At 34.2% G+C, this 12084-nt stretch overlaps 1 protein-coding gene across 2 annotated transcripts in view; it reads right to left on the reverse strand.

Annotated features, from left to right (window-relative positions):
• The window catches only part of TUSC3 (tumor suppressor candidate 3), a 185050-nt gene that overhangs the window by 110034 nt on the left and 62932 nt on the right, over positions 1–12084 (reverse strand). The window lies entirely within an intron of this gene.

The following is a 12084-nucleotide window of genomic DNA, read 5'->3' on the forward strand; positions in this document are numbered from 1 at the left end:
TTGACGTTTTAGTGAGGAGACATATAATAAACAACCAAATAAACAAATGAAAATCATTAAAAGGTAAGATATACACTGAGAAAAAAAATTACATGGAATTGTATTACAGAAGACAATGGAGGATCTACTCAGATGACACGGTCATAAAAGGCTTCTCAGATGAAGCGACACTAATGCTCAAATCCCAAGGATGAGAAAAAGCCATCGCTGAAAAGAGCTAGAGAATGAACATTTCGGGGAGCAGGAAGAGCAAGCACGAGGGCTAGGAAGGGAAAGAATTTAAGATGTTGGAGAAATGAAGCTGTGATATAAATGAGAACTGCTCTCTGTTTCCTGGAGGGACACACGCGGATTACATAGTTTACACCCTCCCTCATCTATTTAAAACAGTGCCTCACGGCTCCTCTTCCAACCGTAAATAAAAGCAGAGTTAGGACCAATAGGAGCCCTAATACCTGATTTGATTTTTGTCATATGGAATATAATGTTACAGGTAATTATTCATCACTGATTTTCAAAGCAAAAATGTATAGTAATGTCTCACGGTGAATTGGCACTGACGATTAAGTAGATCTCAACGTCTCTGTACTAATGAACCTTAAGAGACCAGTGCGTCCTTAAAAAAAAATCATTATAACGATAGCATAACAATTAAAACAGTTTATTTTTACACAAAAGAGCATCTTACACAAAAGCACATTTTTAACTTTTAAAATGAAACTTAAGGAAATGGCACATCTGCAAAAACTGGCATTCTTATGATAATGATGCTCTGAGAAATGAAAATGCTTCATTTTGAAAAATACACAGGAAGAAGACTATCAAATTTTGGTATTCAACATCTGTATATAGTATCTTATGGAATGACATAAGACTGGGATAATCTTAAACTTTTTTCCCATATAATGTTATAACCTACCCCAGACCTATTAGAATCTACTAAGTATACATTCATTCACTCATTAATTCACTCCACAAATATATATTAGTGCCAACAATGTGTCAGGTAATGAAGGACTGAGTAGTAAGTTCAAGGGCCCTGACTTCAAGGAGAATACACTCTAGTGAGAAAAAGATGCCTCATACAAGTATACACAAAATGTCAGATAGTTAGAAATACTCTGAAGAAAATAAAACAAGAAAATGTGATAAGTGGTATTGAGGGGTCAAAGAGGATGAATTCATTGTGCCTTCAAACTCTGTTTTCTACACCATCCACTTCCTCAGTTTAATTTCCTAATAATCAACTGTGGGTTCTATCCTCTGTTCCAAAGTCCTAAAGAGTTCCCCACTGCCTATATAACGAAGACCGTGGGCAGAAGAGAAGACAAGAGCCCCTGTCCCCTGGCCACAATTTACATCTACAGTCTGTATCCATAGGAACATACCACATGCTCAAAGGGTCTCTCCGTTTTGTGACACCCTGTGTTCATTCTTTAAGCTTTAAATCATTAAATCCTCTGCTTAAAATGTCCTCCCTTCTTTCAAAAGTTTGCTCAAGAATGCCCCTCCTTCAGAAGCCACTTCAATTCTCTATAATACTTCGGGCAACTGTCAGAAATGGAAATTCTCAGCTTCTGTGCAGTGCTGTTTATTTTATGCATATACTGTTCTGCTTATGCATACTATGTTTATGCAGTGATTGTTCGGTGGCTAGGCCTTAGTCCAGAATAGGCATTTAATAAAGGTCTGATGATGAATAATATACTTTCCTAAAGAGTCAATATATTACATATACCCTAAAACTAAATAATACTAAATTAGAGATTTTGAATTCTGGACCGTCTGACTAAAAGCCCACTTAGTCAGATTTATGTCACAGGTTAATGTCTCTCTTAAGGCCAATTTGCTTCACGGTATTGGTGGTCTTAGGAAGAAAAAAAGAAACACCTTAAATCTTTGTACCATCACAAATATATGCTATTTGTCAAAGGAACAGTGGTCTTGATTTGAAAGATTATAATGACTAAATCATCTCCTAACGTCATGTTCCTAAATCAATTTCATATGAAATATAAAATCTAGATCTTAATCATCAGTGATGTTTATTCAGCGTTTTAATATATGCTGCAATAATAAAAAAGTATACCTCACAGTCTCTGCCTTTAAGAAGGCTGTCAGAGAACAGAATAGACACACACTAACACACAAGTAAGATACATATATTGAAGAAAGAATGCAGATTGTAGACGCTATACAGCATACAGAAGAGAATGGGATCACAGTGGATTGGAGCAGCTGGACAAAGTGTGAATGTGAAAATATTCAGAAAAGAATGGAAGGACTAAAATTATAATAATCAAGGAAGGACAGGAAGAGAATATGAAGGCAACAGAAGCAGTATAATCAGAGACTACCCAGTCTGAAATGTATATTATGTAGTCAAATAACAGAACTAAGTTTCATGTTAGAAAATAAGGAAAGAATAGACTGGAAGCTCTCTTCCAGGAGAAAGATAAATAAGATCTTGACTTTATTCTGTAAATAGTGAACAACTCCTACAAGTGTTTTGAAAGAAGTGGATTATGCAAAATACTAATTAAGAAAGCTGTATCTGGCAACAGTGTGCATAATGTATTAGAGGAGGAGAAAATAAATGTTTGTAAACCACTCAGAACGTTACTATACTGGTCTAGTTGGGAAAATATATGCGGCTATTAAAATACTATATAAATGAAGATATGACCTATTTCTTACATATTCTCATTTAGAATCTAGAGCACCAAAGCAACGAGCAAAATTTTCTACACATCTTGCTTCTAGTTAGCAATCTATCTGTTGGCATAAAGAATTCCAGGGGAGCTAAGCAAATTACATTTTTTCAACACAAATACAATACTCAGAGAAAATTTACTACTGACAAGGTAAATGGGGGCTTTCTTCTGTTGAAGGTAATTTAGTAGCAATAGGACTAGAGACCAGATCTGTTTGTCACTAGAAATAATTCAATAAGCCTGAGAAAAACATATTTCAATGTTGATGATACCTATTTAGGGTAAAAAAGACTTGTTAGAAGAAATATGCCCCAATAACATAAACCCTGTTCTCTAAACTTAACTACTCCATCATCTCTTATCTCTCCATATTCCAACTTCTTCATGCTTAACAGGGGGTAGAAGAAGCCTAACTAATGACATAGAAAGTGACTGGCTTCTTGCATATGTTTGTGTCAGCTGAAGACTAATGAGCAAAGGTGTCACTAGTGCTTATTAGAACCCTTCAAACTTCACTGCCATCTGAAATTGAAAGTTGAAAACCACAAATGCTCCTAGCACTTAAATAAGCACATTTCCAACACTGTTAGCTAAAAAAGTATTTTGTTTTAATAGTTCATAGGAACGTTAGAGACGTAACTTTATGAATGGAAGGAACACTGTAAATTTTTCTAATCTATTAACGTGCAGCCTGAAGAGGGCAGTCAAGTTGCAGCAAAGCATCCAGGAAGGCTTAAGCAGTAACTGCAGGGCACGGTTCTGGTAAAACTCTTATATTAAATCTTCTCAATTTTTTATTATGGAAACAAGAAAAAAATCAATCCAAATGCTATAACAGTTTATAATCCTTTTTAAAGGGTTATGTAAAACTAAAAAGGATTATTAACTCATCCATAGTTGTATATATTTAATATAGCTCCCATGATGAATGTAGTTTTTATCTTTTATGGCCTTGAAGGGATTTTTAAAGAAATATGGTTTCTCTTTTTAATGTTAATCAAACTTCTTATAAAATAAGATTCATATTAAAATCTCTATGTATGCCTTTTATTTATATTTTTATGATAAATTATATATAGATATAACTATATATTGCATGGATATTCCAAAGTGTATCTTCATAAAACCTCAAATTATTCAATCTCCATAGATAGTGATACAGAGAGAGAGATCTGGTGTGAGTGGAACCATCCATTACTTACGGTTCTGATACCCTGAAGAGAAAAAAACTGGTAAACAACACCCTGCACAAAGATTTCAACAGTGATTTCTCTCTGGTTGTGCTACAAGTATTCAGGACCCTACTGAATATACTGAAATATATTAAATAGACCCAATGCCTCTGAAGAGCTGAAGAATCCACAGTTAACTACCACTTTGTAACTGGCTCTGTGTAATTCACTACTTGCCAGATAAAGATATTGTGTCCATTACGCCTATGTTTTCTGAGCATCTATTTTTTTCTTTGGAAAACAGTTCTAAGGTGAACATGCGATTCCAACACATATATTATTACAGCAAAAATGTATATGAACGTAAGAGATATTAAACTGTATATAACATGCATAGGAGCAACTCAGTTTATGAGTCAGCAGAATTTTTGTTCTCTTAAGAAAAATGGTAACACTAACATACAAAAAAGCTTAAAAGGTTGTATGCTAAGAAAACTGACACATAGCTGAAAGAAGAAAGGAACTGTGCAGAAATTAGGAAGTCTAGTTCATGATTTGTTTTCAGAGATCATACTGGTGTTGTAATTCTAAAACTATTTTATATGCACTGAAAGGGAGAGCAAATGAGCAAATACACCAATATTGCTGGGATCCAGGTTTTCATTTTGGAGAAAGGAGATAAAACTATGGAATAGGGAAAATAGAGGAAAAACCCTACAATGTTAGCTTGGAATAGGAGATATCCAGTTAAAGTCATTTATATATGTGTGTATGCATATATGTATGTATGTATGTGTCCGTATACACATACACGCATCCTAGCTCTATCTACTAAAAAAGGCTGAAAGCAATGATACTATCCCAGCAGTAAACAGTATAACTTGCCCAGTTCTTGCTTTCTAAATATCATTTCCTACCAAAAAGACGAAGGACTCCTTGAAAAAAATGCTTCTTGCAGTTCCGTAACAGGGAAAGTATATAAAGTAGGCTTAGAATATTTTGTTGAGCCAGAAAGCAAAGACTAACAGAGGCATGTAATGACACAGGAGTTGGTTTCCACTGATCAAATTTAGGGCAACTTGAACACTGAAGAAGAATAATCACAGCAACAGATTAGTAAATAAAAAAAAGAATCTTTGCATTGAGATACTCAGAAGGGCAAATGGAGGAAAGAAAAGCTCTCATTTATAGAAGAATACCAACTAATTAATGTTAAAGCAATGACAATGTTTAAAAATCACCCCTTCACAATCATCAATGTAATATCAAATTCAGGCAGAGATTATCAATGGATGTTACAATCACTGGGTAAAAAGTGCCAAGAAACAGGATAGTCACATTATCTCCAAGTGTCCCCCCTCTTAACCCATTCACCTCTCCCAAACACTTATTACAAGAGAAAGATATACTTGTACAACAGAAAGATGTGATGATCACCGCCTTGATCAAGTGATCGATCTCATCACTGGTATTTGAAAGAACTAACATTATGTGCCTCCTGATAGGATGCAATAAGAAGTACACAAATAACTGCTATAGTACTTTTTAAAAAAGCAGATTATGTCATTTAATTAATGGCATTTCACTTAAAAGTAATAATGGTATTCTGATTAGGTAAGAATGTTGTATTAAAATATGCAAACTGAAATATTTAGCAGTGGTATTTCAAGATGTCTACAACTTAAAAGTACATTTGCTGGTATGTGACTCATTTTTTACTTATACTTAAAAGAATGTGAACAAAGAAGAACAAAGAGCATCTGTCATCACCCACTTCCACAGGGGTTAAGTCGCAACCATTGCAGCCACCCACAGACAGTGTACCAAGAGGAGTTCAGGATGAAAAACAGGGTGAGGCGCCCTGTGCTTTGGATAAACAGGCCCTTAGATAGTTAGACACATTATCTCAGGAAGAATTTCAATGACCCGAGATTCTTGCATCTTCCCAGACATAGCAAAGCACTAAATCATTAACTGGATACACCTGTTCTTTGGAATTAGCAGTGATCTTTTACCAAGATGTGTGTCATTGCTCTTACCAAGACTGCATGTTATTTCCTAACCAAAAAAATTTATAAACCGGCCCCTCCCCTACCTCTTCAGAGCAGTTTCCTCAGGACTAACTGAGTGGCTGTCTCCCAGGCTATATATAGTCCCCAGTAAGACCGTGAATAAAACGTAAACTCACAATGCTTATGTGTCTTTCTTTAAGGCAATGAGCAAAATCAAATGTGGCAAAATGTTATAATTAGTGAAATCTTGGTAAAGTGTAGACTGGTGTCTTTGTACTACTGTTTCAATTTTCTGTAGGTTTGAAATTATAAGATGGGTGACTAAAGCTGGACTTTATATACAAATAATATAGAAAATAGAGCTCAGAGAATGCTACAGTGTCGCATAGATAATGAAAGTTCATTGAAAACATCCACTTATTCATTGTAAAAGAGTTGGGATTATCCAATCTGAGGAAGACACACCTAGGAGGAAATTTAATACAGTGAACTTAAATCACATCCCTTCGACCTAAAAAAATAATTAAACTAGACAGCATTCAGCAATAACCCTAAAACATCATTTATATTAAACTGGTCATGGATTCAGTCAAGTCTGAAACAGTCCTCACGTATTAGCCAAGCCAGGCAAAGAATGTGTGAATGGCATGAGAGTTTGCCAGTCTTTGACAAAGAAGTGAAATACTTTGTCCAGGTAGCCAGACATATTAGAAAAACTTAAGAATTAAGGCCATAGAGAAATATTATCCAAGGACTAAAGGAAACGATAAGGGTTGTAATCCCAAAACCATTTAGAAAGCACTTACCAGTGCATTAAGAGATGGACAGGGTAATTTTATCTATGAACGATTCTCACATTATGTGCTCACTTTAGAACTGAATCTCCTAAGAGATACGACTTCACTGTAATGAAACAAAAGGCTGATGTGCTCTTCCACATGGTCTTGGCCAGCTATCTCCACCTCACCAGCCCTTGCTATGAAATGCTAATCTGAATGAAAGCTTTTCATGATCTAATGAGTTTAAGGAATGCTGGCTGATGGATCCCTGCACTAAAAGATTAATAATCTTAGTTGGGAATGCAAAATGCAAATTACAGTTCACAGGGTAGAAGCAATAATGAATATGTACACTTAAGGAAAGCATTAAACTTACTAGCTCTGGAGTCACAAGTCCCAACCCTGACAGGTATTATAGCTCTGTGACTTTGCGTAAATTATATAACCTCTCAGCTTTGATGTGGTCATCTAAAACATGGATTTTTTTTCAGTCCTACCTTTTAGAGTAGTGAGAATGACATGAGATATTATATATATAAATGACCTAACACATGACTGCCCAAATAGTTTATACATAATAAACAATCATTTTATTTAGAGAAGAAAAAAGATGTTAGCCAGTTAATATCTAATATATCAATGTAATAATTTATTCTCCCTCCTCTTTAAAATAACTTTGTAATTACTAATCATTTTTTCATTTATTTGAAGTCCAACAATATATTAACTTCCAATACATTACCAACCTTTGATTGTATGTGCACCCTGCTTGATTCTACGTGTACTTTTTTATTTTCCTTCATCTGGATGTTTTTTCTTACATCTATTGAACAATAGAAATAACCTTAGAAGAGGTTATTTTGTTCTTAGAATTTTTAGCAAATTCTGGAAGAGATGACTTTGTGGTAGAATACATCTAAAAGATTTAGTAATTATGGGGAATATTCCTTATAGTACAATTTGATAAAGGAAGTTTGGAGTTAACATTTACAGGAGGTGAGAATTGTATTGAGTAGTCTTAATTAACAACTTTATTTGACCAAGGAGTTTGATGTGTGCACTGAGGAAGGTGAGAATTGAATCCTGAGATTTGTGAATAAACTGACTTTGTGAAAGAAGAGCAGAATGATCTGCTAAGAGGGCTTACAAGGAGGCCAATAGCTCATTCATCAGCCATTCAGCAAAGAAAAGCAACTGGAGAATCTTTAAGTGTGTCAGCTCTAGAAGAAAATTTCACTTTTTCTCAAAGAAAAAAGCAGAAAAAGTCTCACAAAGGAAAGCACTAATCTTTTAAACTTATACCTATGAACATGTCAATGATTCTACAGAATTATAAAAAAATTATAGCAGTATTATAGAAATGGTCCCAAATTACACTGACACAGAAGGACCCAGGAGAATTCAAGTTCTTAAACAAAAATGACTGCTGATGATAGAGTGCCTTTCTCAATGAATCTACAACTCCCTTTGAGGCACTTAATTTATAATACAGAATATAATTTGAATACTTTTTCTTGAAAATTTTTCTTGAAACTCCTCTTTACCTTTTCATCTTGGTTGTCCCTTTGAGATCTGTTTCATTCACTCTGCTCGTATGGGTCACATTCGGTACTCTCTTGGCTCAATGACAGTAGATCTCAGACCACTTTTCAACCACAATTATTTAACAGATCCTCCTTTTAAATTTATATTACTCTATAATGTAAATCTATCAACCTCATGCAATAAACTCCAAGACATCCCTCTTTCAGCTCACTTAATATTTTTCCTCTCCAGTTCCATTAAAATCCTGAGTTATTTCGACATACATGTTTATAATCTAGATGTGACCCCAGCCTTATCATTCCTAAAGCTTCCCTATTATATCCACAATCATCTACATTATACTTCAGCAATTTACTCATTTATTTAATCAACCCTTTACAACTTCCTAATTTTCAACCCCGTCCTCCTTTCACACAAAACCTCTCCCTTCACTCTTGTGAAAATCTAGCTTAATTGTATCACACCTAGTTTATCAGCTGTCCCCTGGCTTCTTTGACCCCCTAACCAACTTTTAACCCACAGTTATAAATTTCAGATATACTCTCACTAGCATTCTCAGAATATCTGCCAATTAATCCACTTTGTAGAATAAAGCAAACAGGTTAATCCCTATGGAGGGTGTTCTTGCTCCCAAATTGCTGAGTACTGGGGAAGAAATCATTTAACTCTAGAGATTCTTCATTAAAAATCTGAGTATTCTAGTTTCATAAAGGATCCTTGTCAATGCTATATGGTCATCCAATTAACTAATAAGGCTTCATCCATTCCCATTGTTCCTCAACGAAATTAAATTTTAAAAAGCTGTGAATCATGAACCGGCTTCGTAGCTTCCCTGTCTCTATACTGGCTGCACACTAGAATTACCTAGAGCATGTTTTTTAAAATGTCAGTGTTGACCCCCCCAAAAAAACCCAATTAAACCAGAATGTCTAGGTATGGGAAGCACATATCTGCTCTACACTTTTTATTTGCCTCTAAACCTTCATGGCTCTTCCTTTCTCCTCTAACAACTTCACCATCATCTTGATCCATGAATTAACTTTTTCTAATAACTTCAATCTTTTTCTCTTGTAAATCTAAACTACTCTAAAATTTAAAAGTTTATTACAAAATAGGCTGTAATAAACAAGTAAATAAAGGTTATTTTGAGCTAAGCATCATTAAAAAATTGAGGGTCCATATTTAACCATTTAACAACATAATGAATTAAGTAAACTATTAAAGGATATACCATTTAACAGTATGCTGTGGTTTATGTTATCAAAATATATACAATTATATGTAACTGTGAAATAAATACTTGGATAATAAAGTCCTTCTAGGTTACAGTTGCAAAAAAATATAATAATCAATTAAATAGATTTCTTCATAACAGTGGTGAATACAGGAGATCAATATATTCAATTTTTAGAAGCAAAGAAATGATCTCCCTAAAATATATAAGGTATTGTAGGATGCCAGAGGACAGTTTATATTTTTGTGGAATCTGAACTGTTATACCAAATGCCAACTAAGATGGTATTTTTGCCTCAGGAGAGCTTTTCAGCACCCCTTAGATAAACATAAAATACCCTGTCCTTAAGTGCTAACCTAATTCTGACAAATGTTAATGTCCACTTAAGTACTGGTCCTCAAATTGATAGGAGGGGAACTCAGAATCATCTGAAATGGTGTTTTTCAAAATATTTTGCTTTTCATCTTTTCTACCCACTTTGAGCTATGTCCCAACATACACTCATTATTAGATTGTGATAAAAATCTTTCATGAAGATTTCCGAACACTGAAATTACCTTTCTGCAAGCTAGCCTGAGAGAAACTGGTTTATTTTTTTCATTGGCCCATGTTACTAAAAATTCTGGTTTCCACTAAAGTTCAAAATGGTTTAGAAACCTAAAGTCTACAGATGAATATACAATGTGAAGAGTCTGAATGTGGAGGTACAAGTGTTTGTTCTTGAAAAGAAAGTGTTCAGCCAAGAAGAAACAGAAAACCTGAATTGTCCTTAACAACTGAGGAAATGGAGTATGTAATTTAAAATCTCCAGGTCAAGAAGATTTCACTGGAGAATTCTATCAAACATTTAAAGAAGAATTAACATAATTTCTAAAACTGTGTGATTTCACAAATCACTTCCAGAAAATAACTGAGGAGGGAACATTTCCCAATACATTTTATGAGGTATTAGCGTGATGCCAAAATTGGACAAAGACAGTAAAAATAATGAAAAATATAGATCAATATCTGACATGAATTTAGATATAAAATACTTCAACAAAATATTAGCAAATAGAATTCAGCAATACATAAAAAGAATATAATACAATCAAGTGGGATTTATTCCAAAATGCAAAACTGATTCAGCGATTGAAAATCCATCAATGTAATCTACCATATCAACAACCTAAAAAAGAAAAAGCGTAACAACTGACTCCCCAAAATCTGACAAAATCCAACACCCATTCATGACAAAAGCGCTCAGTAAACTAGTTCTCAACCCGATAGAGAACATCTACAAAACTCTTACACCTAGTATCATACTTAGTGATGAAAGACTGAATCCTTTCTCCCAAAGATCAGATCAACATGTAAAACATCAAACTATAAAACTTTCAGAAAAACACATAAGAGAAAAAAATAGAACTTTGTGATCTAAGGCTAGGCAAAGAGTTCAATTTGACAACAAAAGTAAGATCTGTAAAAGGGGAAACTGATAAATTGGACTCACTAAATTAAAATCTGCAAAAGACCTTGTTATGAGAATGAAAACACAAACTACAGACTAGGAGAAAATATTTAAAAACCACATATCTGACAAAGGACTAGTATCTACAATATATAAAGAACTCTCAAAATTCAGTAAAAAAAAATTCAATTAGAAATAGGCAAAAGACATGAAAGATATTTCACTAAAGAGGTGAAACACAGATGACAAAAAAGCAAACAACAAGATGTTCAACACCATTACACTAGGGAAATGCAAAATAAAACCGCAAATTAAAACTATATACCCATGGAATGGCTAAAATAAAACAATGACAGCACTGATGCTGGTGAGGATATGGAAAAACTAGGTCCTTCACACACCACTGGTGGGACTGTCAAATGATACAGCCACTCTGGAAAACATTTTAGCAGTTTCTGATAAAGCTAAACATGCAACTACCATTGCAATTTTAGCCATCGGACTCTCTGGCCATTTATCTCAGAGAAATGAAAACTTAAGTTCACACAAAGCCTGTACAAGAATGTCCATAACAGTTGTATTTGTAATAGCCAAAAACTGGAAACAATCCAGGTGTCTTTTAACAGATGGATGGTTAAACAAACTGCAGTACATCCATACCATAGGATATTACTCAGTAATAAAAAGAATGAAGTACTGACAAATACAACAACTTGGATGGATTTTGAAGGAGTTATGATAAGTAAAAAAAAGCCAAATCCAAAAGGTCATATACTATATGGTTCCACTTACATAATAGTCTTTACATGATGAAATTACAGAAATGGAGAATAAATTCAGGAGGTGAGGAGATGGGGTGGGTGTGGCTATAAAGGGCAACAGGAGGGATTCTTACTGTGATGGAACTGTTCTGTATCAATACCAATATCCTGTTTGTGAAACTGTGCTACAGTTTTACAAGATGTTAGCATTGGGGGGTCACTGAGTAAAAGGTATATAGGATTTCTCTGTATTTCCTAGAATTGCATGTGAAGCTATAATTATCTCAAACTTAAAAAGTTTAATTTAAAATAAGCACTGTTGTATATATATTTATACTTGTCCAAAACTGTCTTTGGTATGTTCCCACTGAAAAATATTTCATTCTCTTCAAATCATATCATAGGAAGAAATTTCTA

This window comes from Eschrichtius robustus, chromosome 21 (assembly GCF_028021215.1).
Source record: "Eschrichtius robustus isolate mEscRob2 chromosome 21, mEscRob2.pri, whole genome shotgun sequence".
NCBI classification, from domain to species: domain Eukaryota; kingdom Metazoa; phylum Chordata; class Mammalia; order Artiodactyla; family Eschrichtiidae; genus Eschrichtius; species Eschrichtius robustus.